The sequence below is a fragment of the Mustela erminea genome, chromosome 17, assembly GCF_009829155.1.
Source record: "Mustela erminea isolate mMusErm1 chromosome 17, mMusErm1.Pri, whole genome shotgun sequence".
Classification (NCBI taxonomy): domain Eukaryota; kingdom Metazoa; phylum Chordata; class Mammalia; order Carnivora; family Mustelidae; genus Mustela; species Mustela erminea.
This window is the reverse complement of record NC_045630.1, coordinates 49644750-49657659: the sequence shown is the minus strand read 5'-3', so window position 1 is coordinate 49657659 and position 12910 is coordinate 49644750. Positions and strand designations below refer to the sequence as shown.

Sequence of the window (12910 nt, the reverse complement as noted above, 5' to 3'; positions counted from 1 at the left end):
CCAGAACTACCTGTGTCTGATGTTGGAAGCTTGGGCCGTTAAGGTAGGTGATAATTTGTCTGGTGTCTTTGGGAGGCTTGGTTGAGTGTAACACTAGAACCAGACTGCCTCAGTTTGAATCTTGCCTTTGCCACTTAGTTAGGTATGTGTTTGGGAGTAAGTTAATCCATCTGTCAGTTTCTTTCCTTGCAGAGCCAGAATGCAGTAACAGGAACTACCTCACAGGTTTGTCAGAGAATTAAGTAAGTCAGTTTATGTGAAGACATAGAACAATACCTGGTCCATAGTCACACTCTAGGCATATTACTGTTGTGATCATAAGACGTAAATCAACTTTCAGTACTGGATCCAGGAGCCATGCTTGGTGTTTCAGACCAGAAAGACATTTAATACAGAAGACTAGGAGCTCACAAAATGGCGAAAGGGTTTGAATAAGAGCAGGACTGGAACACTGGCTCAAGACCTCCTATTGCAGCTGCAATCCAGAGATCAGGAGGCTGCTGCCATTACTGTCGCCACTGAGGCTACCTCTGCATATGGAATGTTGACCTTCCTTTTAGCAGAAACCGTAGCTGGTGGATGATCTCGGACTCAGGCGTAGACAATTCCATATGAGCACATCACTTTGGTGGAACTGAATTTGCATCCAGAATCCTGGCTACAGAATTGTCTGGGAACATAGCCTTTGCTTTCTGACCCCTGCTGTTGTATAGGAATACTGTAGAAGGCAGGGATGGGTGGTGAGTGCCCGTCTGCCCTAGTCAGCTCTAGCGATCTAACCACCTCATTCTCTTCACTGAGGCCCCCAAGAATCCAGGTTCATTTTTTAAGAATGAATTCTCTTGCATACATATTATCTCCATAATTCTGCCTCTAACCCCTGTGAGCTGTGTTAGTATTCTTATCTTCATTTTGAGAAGAAAACAGGCCTAAAGCTGTTCATTATCTTGCCTGATCTGCAATGGCAGAACCCAGGTGATCTGACTCTAGATTCTGGGCATGTCTACTGTGTTGCATGTTGTGTAGTTTAGAGTTGTACCCTGGTGTTCTCCAAGGACTGAAGAAATGAGCCCCATTCAGTTCAGCCGTACATATCACACTGGATGACTTGAAAATGAGAAATGTGTTTAGTGAAAATGTTGACATTCTTGGTATTCTTGATTTCCTCAAGATGTCCACGAACTATCTTGCTGAATAAGATGGTTCTGGGACTGCAGAAGGAGAGTGGAAACCATATTAAAAAGGACGTAGATAACATACATGTCTAGTGTCAGGTCAAATTTATTCCTTTCAGTAGTGTCTGAGAGGAGCAAAGGCTGATTACTGAAGGTGTGGCTGCTTATGTCTGAAAAAGAGACAGCTTATTATTGGGCATTCTAGTACGTTTCTTCATATGAAGCAGTTGCAACTTTCAGATTTTCCCAATGTTTTAACATAATTCTACCTTCTAGGATTCCAGAAGAGAATACTCTATGAAAAAAATCAAATATGAGTTCTTAGACACCTTTCTATGTTTGTTCATTCGAGTGCATACTGTATTTTAGGTAATGTAGTATGAGCTGGTAATGCCTTTAATGAAAAAATGCAACGTTCTAATGACAGCCCCATTCTGTGAGAAAGAGAGGAAATACATATGTAAATAAACAAAAGGACAGCATACTTTAAAGGTTTGAAAATGAAGATTTAAAAAAAAAGGTGGGGATTGAAAGAAATGGGTTACTTCAGGCTGGTGCTGGAAAGCTCTTCTGGGAACTGAAGTGATGTTGGGAGATCAGAATGATGAGAGATGTTGGAAGGACTGATAGAAGCAGGGGGAGAAAAGAAAATTCACAGGCCAGATATGGGAGGGATCCTGGTATGTTTGAAGGCAAAAAAGTAGTTGACTGTAGACAGGGTAGTAAGAAGGGAGTGGTACAGGTTGAAATTAGGGAGTTAGGCTTAAGATGGTAAAGGCCTTAGATGATAAAGGACCTTATGAGTGAAATATTTGGATTTGGATTTGACTTTACTTGCATTGGAAGCTGTACTAGACTATAATTATTAGGGGGAATGGTATTATCCAATTTTTGCTTTATAAAGATCATTTGACTACTGTGTGTAAGAAGCCCTTTGGAAGGATAGCATGAAAGCCAAACTCACCAAGGGGCTGTGAGTTTAAGTGAGAAATGATGTCTTGAATTAAAATTGTAGCAGTGGAGATGATCAGAATTGGTCAGACTCTGGGGTTAGTTTTTGTGGAACTGCTGTGCCCTGGTGGATGAGTTTGGGAGTGTGCAGGGGAAAATAAAAAGGAACTAAGGATGACTCCCAGGCTTTAACCTGAGCCACAGGGTGGCTAATGTTGTCACTTACTGAGAAGAGTTACTTGTAGGTGGAAAATCAAGACTTCTCTTTTAGGTACATTAGTTGTGAGATGTGTTGTTACACAATCAAGTGGAGATGAGGAATAGTTGCATATTTGAGTCTGGAGCTTAGGGGAGAGATTGAGGCTAACTATTTAGACCTGGAGATAATCAAAATATGGATGCTGTTTAAAGCTATGAGCTGGCATAAGATTTTCTAGGAAGACTAGTACGAGAAAAGTAAGCAGTCCAAGAAGAAAACATTAGATGATTGAACACATTTGGGAAGGGGAAGAGTTAGCAAAGAAGACTGGGAAACAGAAATCAATTGATTGGAGGAAATGTGGGAATATTCAGTGACACGGACATGTAGAAAATAGAGGGATAACAGAATCAACCAGTCATGTCAAATGCTGTAGGACCATCTAATAAGAGGACAGTTGATCATTAGAATCAGCAAAAAAGAACAGTAGTTACCCTAAAAAGAATGGATTTCAAACAATGCAAGACACAGCTCAGTTGAAGTTGCGTAGACAGTTGGGGAGGGGGGAGTATTTTCTTCTGTGACATATTGATATTTCTCCACCCCAACGTGTGTGGAGAAATGCAAGCAAGGGTTCATTAATGAGGTCAGAAAATTGGAGGCTTTTGACTCCGTGACTATGTATGCATGGTTTGAGGCCATATCTGCATAACCTTCTTGCATCTTGAAATAGAGATTGGGGATCAAAATTTTTACCAGCAAACTTATTATTGTTCAGAAGAGTAGTGAAACTCATGCTACTCTTATGGTAGGTTCCAGCTGATTTGATTAATAGAAAACCATGCTATTTTTAGCATAATTGAGCATTATATCTAGGGAAAGTTCAGGAGAGATTGTAGGCAGTGAATGCCCTGGTTGGTAGGTGGCAGCTGGAAAATTTGAATAGTTTACAAAAATAAAGTTCTTTCTTCAAATATCAAACAGTTCATTGAATTATGTTGGCATTCCTGGACACTAATGCACATAATGAGAGAATATACTCCATTATTTGTGACATCTGGACTGGGAACAGAAACAGAATGTCAGCAGATATAGCAAAGGTTACGATAATGGTTACAGCCAATCTGGCTGACAATGCTGTGTGTTCTTTTGACTGCCTGTGGGTGAGCAAGACAATCCTTTGAAACCAAATAAACACATTAACACAAGACAAGCAATGTTTTGAGACAGTGCCAACTTGAAAATGTCCTCTGTGGACTCCTCTCAGGGGTTGTGAATTTGGAAAAGGTATATTTTGGGATATGTCACTAAATTCACTGAAATGTAGGCTTTTCTTTCCTCTTCCCTATGGAGAGAAGTTGGAAGTGTTGTTTAAGGGTTAGTAGCTTATGCCAAGATGTGGATGTTGACGTCCTAGTTGTTTCCTGACTCCCCTTCTGTGAGCATATGTTCAGCTTGGCTTCTCTGCGTTGTCTGGAGGAGGCTTCCAGACTGATTCTGGGCAGAGCGAGGCACTTTCAGAAGACCACCTGATCCCACTTCATTTCTCTGTATCCTGGCTTACTGCCCCAGTCACCAGTGGGAAGCTGGCAACTTGAGTTTAGCCCTCTCTATAAAGAGAGGCATCGTAGTTACTGCCTGAATGAAATTGTGTTTGTGAATTACAAAAGAAGACCTCTTGACTTGTTTTGCTAATATTTGGGAAATAGATGCATGAAATATTCCATAGTCAAAAAGATCACTGGGATAACAAAGAGGACAATGCACATGAAAACATATTGTCAGTTATAAGGCACATACTAAACAATTAGTTGTATAAGTGTTAGTGTCTTAAAGGTTAAAGATGTTTACTATATGCATAAAGCAGTTAATAAGAAATATAAAGGAACTAATTGATAGTAATACTGTAATTGTAGGGGACTTTAACACTCTACTTATTATCAATGGACAGATTATCCAAATGAAAAATCAACAAGGAAACAAGCTTTGAATGACACACTGGGCTTGATAGATTTAACATAGTCATAACATTCCACCCCAAAACAGGATAATGTACCTTTTCAAGTGCAAATGGGACATTACCTGAAAGTGATCAGGTCAAAAAACAAGTCTCAACAAATGCATAGTATGAATTTGATCCTTAAGAATATTTTCTGATCACAACACTATGAAATTAGAAATTCACCACAAAAAATCTGGAAAGAACACAAATACATGGAGGTTAAATAACATGGTACTAAACAATGGGTCAGCCAAGAAATCAAAGAAGAGATAAAAAGCAACATGGAGAAAAATGAAAATGGTTCAAAATCTTTAGGATGAAGCTAAAGTAATTCTAAGAGGAAAGTTTTTACCAATACAGGCGTATCTCAAGAAGCAAGAAAAATCTCAACCTCAACTTAAGCCTAAAGGAGCTAGAAGAAGAACAAACAAAACCCCAAACTAGCAGAAGGAAGGAAATAATAAAGATTAGAGCAGAAATACGGAAACTAAAAAATCCCAATAGAACAGATCAAAGAAAGCAGGAGCTGGTTCTTTGAAAAGATCAACAAAATTGATAAACCTATAGCCAGACTCATCAAAAAGACTGAAACAAAATCGGAAATGAAAGAGGAGAAATGACTAATACCAGAGAAATACAAAAGGTAATGAGAATATTATGAAAAACTGTATGCTAAAACCTGAATAACCTAGAAAGAATGGATGAATTCCTAGAAACACCTAACCTATCAAAACTGAAGCAGAAAGAAATAGAAAATTGGAACAGACTGATTACTGATGCAGTTTCACTGCTGGTAATCAGAAAACTCCCAGCAAACAAAAGTACAGGACCAGACAGCTTTACATTTGAATTCTACCAAACATTTAAAGAAGAGTTAATACTTATTCTTCTTAAAGTATTCTAAAAAATAGAAGGAAAGTTTCCAAATTCCTTCCATGAGACCAGCATTACCCTGATTTCAAAACCAAAGAAACCACCCTCCCCCCAAAAAAATTACAGGGCAAAGTCTCGGAATATAGATGCAAAAATCCTTAACAGTAATAACAGAAATCCTTAACCCAATAATATGTTAAAAGGCTCATTAACCACAATCAAGTTCCCATGTTGCAAGGATGAATATTTGTGCAATATTCACAGATCAGTCAATGTGCTATGTCACATCAAGAAGAGAACAGATAACACTATGATCATTTCAGTACATGCAGAAAAGCATTCAACAAAATGCAATATCCATTCAGGATTAAACATTCTTAACAGAGTAGGTTTGAAGGGAACATAACCTCAACATAATAAAGTCCTTAACATGAAAAACCCACAGCTAAAGTCTTAGTGGAAGGAAAACAGAGCTTTACTCTTTAGGTGAGGAACAAGATAAGCATGTCCACTCTGAGCACACTTAGTCAACATAATGCTGGAAGTCCTAGCCACAGCAATCAGACAAGAGATAGGAATGAAAGACATCTAGATTGGTTAGAAAGAAAATGATTTGTAGATAACAAACTATATGTAGAAAACCTTGATCCATCAAAAAACGAGAACTGATAAATGAATTCAGTAGGGTTGCAGAATACAAAATCAATGTACAGAAATCCATTGCCTTCTATATACTAACAAGCAGTAGAAAGAGAAATACACAATCTCCTTTATAACTGCACCCAAAAAATAAATACCCAGGAGTAAACTTAACCAAAGAGGTGAAAAACCTGAACTCTGAAAACTATAAAACACTGTTGAAGAAAAAACGAAGATCCCCTCCCCCCAAAAAAGGCATTCCATTCTCATGGGTTGGAAGAACAAATAGTGTCTATAGTACCCAAAGCAGTCTATACATTTAATGCAATCCCTATCAAAATACCAATAGCATATTTCACAGAACTAGAACAAGCAGTCCTAAGATATATATGGGGCTTTAAATGGCACCAATAGCCAAAGCAATCTTGAAAAAAATAAAACTATAGGTATCACAATTTCAGACTTCAATTTGTATTTCAAAGCTATAGGAATGAAAGCACTATGGTACTGGCACAGAACAGACACATAGGTCAGTAGAATAGAATAGAAGGCCCAGAGGTAAACCCATAATTATATGATCAATTAATCTTCAACCACAGAACAGAATATGTGATGGATAAATCCATTATTACATGGTTAGTTAATCTTTGACAAAAGGAAGCAAGCATATGCAGTGGGAAAGAGTTTCTTCAGCAAAAACTGTTGGGAAAATGGAACCACTTTCTTACAGTATACACAAAAATAAAATCAAAATAGATTGAGGACCTAGATGTGAGACACGAAACCATAAAAATACTAGAAGAGTACAGGCAGTAACTTCTCTGACATTAGCTATAGTAACAACTTTCTAGATATGTTTCCTGAGGCAAGGGAAACAGAAGCAAAAATAAATCATTGGGACTGCATCAAAATAAAAAGCTTCTGCACAGCAAAGGAAACAATCAATAAAACTAAGACAACCTACAGAACGGGAGAAGATATTTGCAAATGACCTACTGATAAAGGGCTAGTATCCAAAATATATAAAGAACTTACACAACTCAACACCAAGAAACCCCTAAATAATCGAATTAAAAATGGGCAGATGATGGGCGCCTGGGTGGCTCAGTGGGTTAAAGCCTCTGCCATGATCCCAGGGTCCTGGGATTGAGCCCCACATCGGGCTCTCTGCTCAGCAGGGAGCCTGCTTCCTCCTCTCTCTCTGCCTGCTTCTCTGCCTACTTGTGATCTCTGTCTGTCAAATAAATAAATAAAATCTTAAGAAGAATACCATTCTTTGACCACTAAGCTTTGACTGCTAATTCGAACTGATGGAATAAATCTGAATTTAGACATTGGTGTGTAGTAAAAGAAAGAAAAAAATAAAGATTTCTTAAAAAAAAAATGTGCAGAAGACATGAACGGACATTTCTCCAAAGAGGACATTCATATGGCCAACAGATGATGATCAACTTCACTCATCAGGGAAATGCAAATCAAAACCACAAAGAGATGCCACCTTAGACTTGTCAGAATTGCTAATATCAGAAATGCAAGAAACAAGTATCAGCATGGATGTGGAGAAAAAGGATCCCTCTTGCACTCTTGGGAATGTAAGCTGGTGCAGCCACTGTGGAAGACCATGTGGAGTTTCCTTAAAAGCTAAGAGAATGACTCTACCATCCAGTACTTACACTAATGAGTGTTTATTCAAAGAATATGAAATCAGTAATTTAAAGGGTTATCTGTACCCTTATATATTTATAGCAACATTATTTACAATAGCTGAACTATGGAAGTAGCCCAAGTGTCTGTTGAAAGATGAATGGATAAAGATGTGGCATATATATCAGGGGGTATTATTTGGCTGTAAAGAATAAAATCTTGCTGTTTGCAATAGCAGGGGTGGATCTAGAAAATATAATCCTAAGTAAAATAATGCAGTTGGAGGAAGATTATTTCACTCATGTGTGGACTTGAATAAATGAAAAAAGGAAAGACAAACCAAAAAAACCTCATAACTGTAGACAACAGAGGGTTACCATATGGGGACCTGGGGGTAGAGAATGGGTGAAACACGTGAAGGGCATTAGGAATACGCTTCTCTTAGGGTACCTGGATGGTTCAGTTGGTTAAGAATCTGAGTCTTGATTTTGGCTTGGGTCATAATTTCGGGGTTGTGAGGCTGAGCCCTGTGTTGGCTCCCTGCTGGGCATGGAGACTGCTTGAGAGTCTCTCTCCCTCCCTCTGCTCCTCCCCTCTCAAAAAAACAAAACAAAACAAAACAAAACAAAACAAAACCACTTACCTTGATGAGCACTGAATAATCTTTGGAATTGTTGAATCATTATGTTGTAACCCTGAAGCTAACACCACACTGTATATAAACTATACTGGTATTAAACTACACACACACACTGTTTCTATATTCCTATAGCTATATTCATTTGTATATTCTCTTTGGAGAAATGTGTATTCAAGTCCTTTGTTTTAAAAATTTCTGTGTTTTTTGTTAAGTTGTAGGCATTTTTTATAAATTTTATGTGTTAACCACTTATCAGACAATTTACAGATACTTTCTCCCATTCCACATGTTGCCTATTTACTCTGTTGGTTTTTGTCACGTGGTGGACAGTTTTTACTTTAGGTGTAGGTCCACTTTTTTTAAAAATGTTTACTTTTTTTGTTGCCTGTGCTCTTGGTATCCCATTCAGGAAATTCTTGCCAAGTCCAATGTCATAAAGCTTTTCTACTGTTTTTTATTTTTTTATATTTTTTTATTTTTTAAGAGGTTTATAGTTTGAGGTCTTAACGTTTAGGTATTTGATCCATTTTGAGTTTGTGTCTATAGTGCAAGGTAAGGGTCTGAATCCATTCTTTGCATGTAAAGATCCTGTTTTCCCAGGACTTTTTGTTGGAAAGACTGTCCTTTCCCTACTGAGGGGTCATAGCACCTGTGTCAAAAATCATTTGGAGTTTAAGAATTATTTTTTGTCAGTACCTTGAAGATTCTCTGGGGCTATTTTTGAGTTTCCATTTTAGTTTTTGAGGAGTCTGCTTTCAATTGCATTGTTCTATTTTTTTCTGGTTGCTTTTAAGACCTTTTTATTCTTTTAAGTTCACTATAACAAGTCTAGGTGTAGATTTCTTTGTTCACCTGGCTTGTGATTTTGGGGGATACCTAAACCTGAAGGATGGGCATCTTTCCTTTCATCAGTATTTCTTCAGTTACGCTTCATTTCTTTCTAGAATATTTCCCTGGAAATCCAAATAGATCTGTATTTTATCTTCTCAGTTTGAGCTTCATGTTTCCAAGCTTCTTAGGCTCCATGTTTTTCATCTTTTTGTCTCTTACTGTTACATTTTGCATTTAGTCTTCAGCTCTTCCAGTTCATTAATTTTCTTCTGTGTCAAGTTATTTTAACCTGTCCATTGGGTTTCTAATCTTCATAATGCATTTTTCATTTCTGTTTACAGCTTTACTAATCTGGTGAATCATGTTTTTATACTTTTATTATTTTTTTAAAAAATATTTACTTGATGTAATTTTAAGATTTTAGAGAGGAGGTAGTTGCAAAGGGTGAGAGAGATCTTAAGCAGGCTCCATTCCCAGTGCCAAGGTAAGCAAGGCTCAGTCTCACTACCCTGAGATCATGACCCAAGCTGAAACCAAGAGCCAGACGTTTAACAGACTGAGCCACCTAGGTGCCCCAGTTGTTTTTGTTTGTTTTTACAATTTAAAAAATTGGTTATTCATGTTTTATATTCTGTCTTATTATTTAGACACCTGAAGTTTTTTTGGGGTCTGTTCAGTTATTTGTTGTAGGTGTCTCACTCACACAGTATTATTTCCTGTGGTGACTTTGTTTTGATTGTGAGCTTATGACGCCGGAGTCTTCTATCTGTGGGGATTGTTTCAAGCCTGAGGTTGAGGTAATTTCTCCAGAGAGAATTTATGTTTGCCTCTTCCAAGTATCTAGGGGCTCCACAATTTGGGCTAGTTTAACCCAATTCTCTACTTGAGGTTTTTCAGACCACAAAAGTAATGTAAATTCTGATCCTGCATCTCTAAGGAAGTTAGCCTTATTAGGAGTCTTCAGGTGAGACTTTTTTTATCTGTGGCCTGTGCTGGTCAGGTGATTTTCTTGTCTTCTTTTGTGGGGGCTATTTGTATAGGTGAGTCTACTGTGTTCATTTTGGGGTGGGGGTTACTGGCCTTTTGGAGGATTGTGATCTGACTTCTCAATTTTTAGATGCCTTCAGGTTTTTGTTTTGTTTCCCTGCTCACTCCCCATTTTTACATTTAGTAAGTTAAAAGCAAGTCACTTTAGATGCTTTTTAGGGAGGTATTGGTTTCTGTACCTGGCTTCCCCTTATCATTTTTGGCCTCTGATGATTTTCCCATTTTTTTTGCCAAATCAGATGAATTAAAAAAAAATACTTTAAAAGCTATCATATTATAAAGGTATTCAGTTAGAGGAGATCTAGCCTCTTATAATGCTGGATATAGAATTCTTACTTGGCTTATATATTTGAAACTTACACAAGTTTAAGTTACTATAATAATTAGAACCATTTATAATTTAATGTGAAAAATTTATTCAGATGGAATTCATTGCACTCCCCTGCTCACTTTTTGATTTAGTGGGTAGGTTTAAAAATTCCTTTTTATGGAATGTTCGGTTATATTTGTGTATATATAGCTCAGTTACAGGGCCCATCCTAGTGGCGTTGGAAATGTAGTCCTTGACTAGGTGTTATGTTAAATAGGAGCCTTAATCTTTGGTGGACATTCTGTCCCTACTATAGTCCTCTTCTGTGGCCACCAAGTATCAATATACACACTTGTTTCCATATGCAGAACACACACAAACCACTTGCCAAAGGAGTAAACTCGAAATCTGTTTTCTACACATCCAGCTCAAAGTTTAGGATCCACTTGGCTTCCTGGGGTGTGGCAGCTTGTGCAGTGAAAGAAATGTTGGTGTTCCTGGAAGTTCTTGAGATGTTTACAGCCTTACATGAGTGTCATGAATTCGTGTCAGTCATACTGTGGCTTATTTGATCCCACCTATTTCTCACACTTCTCTGTTATCTCTTCTCTTTTTGCTTTAAAACAAAAACAAAACAAAACAAAAAAAACCATCCTTGGGTGCCTTGGTGGCTCAGTTGTTTGGTCATCTGCCTTTGGCTCCTGTCATGATACCAGGGTCTTGGGATAGATTACTGAGTTGGGCTTCCTGCTCAGTGGGGAGTCTGCTTCTCCCTCTCACCCTCCCCCTGCTTTCAGCGCATGCGCTCTTTCTCTCTCTCTCTCAAAAAAACAAAAACAAAAAACCCTGCCATTTGATCCCAGTCAGTTTCACTCTTCACTCTTTTGGTGCTGGGAACATCCAGCACTTTTATTTGAAGTAAGTTAAACATTGATTCCTCTGTGTTGCAGGGGTCCCTCCGCAGGGTGGCTCGCATACCTGGAGTGTTTGTATTTGGTGGACAACTCTTTCTACTTCAAATCTCTTATTCACTGGTACATACCTCCTAGGAGTAAGGGTGAGTTCCAGTTCCAGCCCCCAGTCCATGTCTGGAAGCTCCATTCCCCTCCGCCTCTGGCCATGGTGCCCTCTTTGCTTTGTGATTTCAGTGTCCTCATTTCTCAAGATCCTCTTTCCCATGTGGCTCATCTCAAAGCTCCCAGCCCTTCCCCTAAGACTTCAGTATACCTGGAACCTAATTGTGGTCAGGCTTAAAATCTTGCCTCTCCATGGAGCCCCACTTCCTACTCCGTGCGAAACCATGTGAAAAAAAAACAGCAAAACACCCAGTTCCTTCTGGGAAGAGCTATTGCCTGGTTTCCTGTGCCAGAATACCTCAGTCTTGGCTTTTACCCAGATAGGATCAATGAATATTTATTCAGTGTTTCACTGTATTTTATGGTGGTAATAAAAGGTATTTATTGAAATTATTTCTCTAAAGCCACAGAATTTCTCTAATTCCCACGTGAATATATATAGCACTGAGAAGGAAAATGAGAATGGTGCTTGGGGGGAGTGGGAGGAAACTCGATCAAATCAGTTAATTTTTCCCTTTACATAGAATATCGCCTTTCTGTATTGAAACCAAAAACAGGCATACAGCATGTGGAGCAGATAGACCAGCAGCTGTGATAACTTGCCTGGAAGCATGGCTTTTGATGTAAAAGTGGAACTGTTTGAGATAAAATGAAAAATTGGGCCCCCCTTGGAAACAAACCTTTACTTGGGAAAATAAAAACCAGATCATTGAAGATTCAGAGATTATATCCTGTCCTGTTTGCTGTACTTGGTACTTAAGAGTCTCCTGGATCAGTTTATAAACTTCAGCCCCTCCTGGGCTTTTGTAAGGTCAGAAGCATGTTGAGAATTTGAGGAATGCCACCTGGAGCTTTTGTATTCCAGGACACGTGTGAAGGAACAGAGCCTGTCTCAGTGATTACTTGGTTTTATTTTTGGAACCACCTCTTTTCCTGTCATCTCTCCCCTCTTCTCTTATAATACTATCAAGATGGTAGATAGGCAAGCATAGAACGGAGTTTGCAGGAGAAAAAAGGCTAATCTTTACTCAGCCTAAGGGAATTGCTAAGCAATCAGAAGTTAGCTAATGAGCACAAATAGACCATCTATTCTTGAAGATGCCGTGTAGAAAAACACCTAAAATAAACTCTGGGGGAGGAGGAGAGAAGTATGAGATTCACACTTCCCCGTGCACTTCATTTCCAAAGTGCTGAGAGAAAAGTGAGGGATTACTTGAAAAATTAAGTGAAAGTTTGAATAAATTATTGATGAAAGGAGGCTGTTGATGAAATAAAAGAAACAGGTCAAAATATAGAATAGCTCCAGGAAGACGAGAGAATGTGCTTTATGTAAATGTCCCAATACCTGAGACGTAAACTGTTTGAGGTGCTATTTAAAAACTTTCAAACTGTTGTTTTAGAAGAAAACTTTAAAATGCTAAGCCAAAAAAGAAAACCAAACCCACACATTTGATGACAGTGTTAAATAGGTTAGAAAAATATAAATCAAAGTTAACAATTGATAAATTTGGAGTGAAATCTTC

At 38.3% G+C, this 12910-nt stretch overlaps 1 long non-coding RNA gene across 1 annotated transcript in view; it reads left to right on the top strand.

The window, feature by feature from the left end:
• LOC116576114 overlaps positions 1-11726 on the top strand; it is a 92036-nt gene extending 80310 nt beyond the window's left edge. Inside the window, exon 3 of the long non-coding RNA XR_004280051.1 lies at positions 11262-11726. This is a non-coding gene — a long non-coding RNA (uncharacterized LOC116576114). The remainder of the gene's footprint in view (positions 1-11261) is intronic.
• Positions 11727-12910: the final 1184 nt, after the last annotated feature.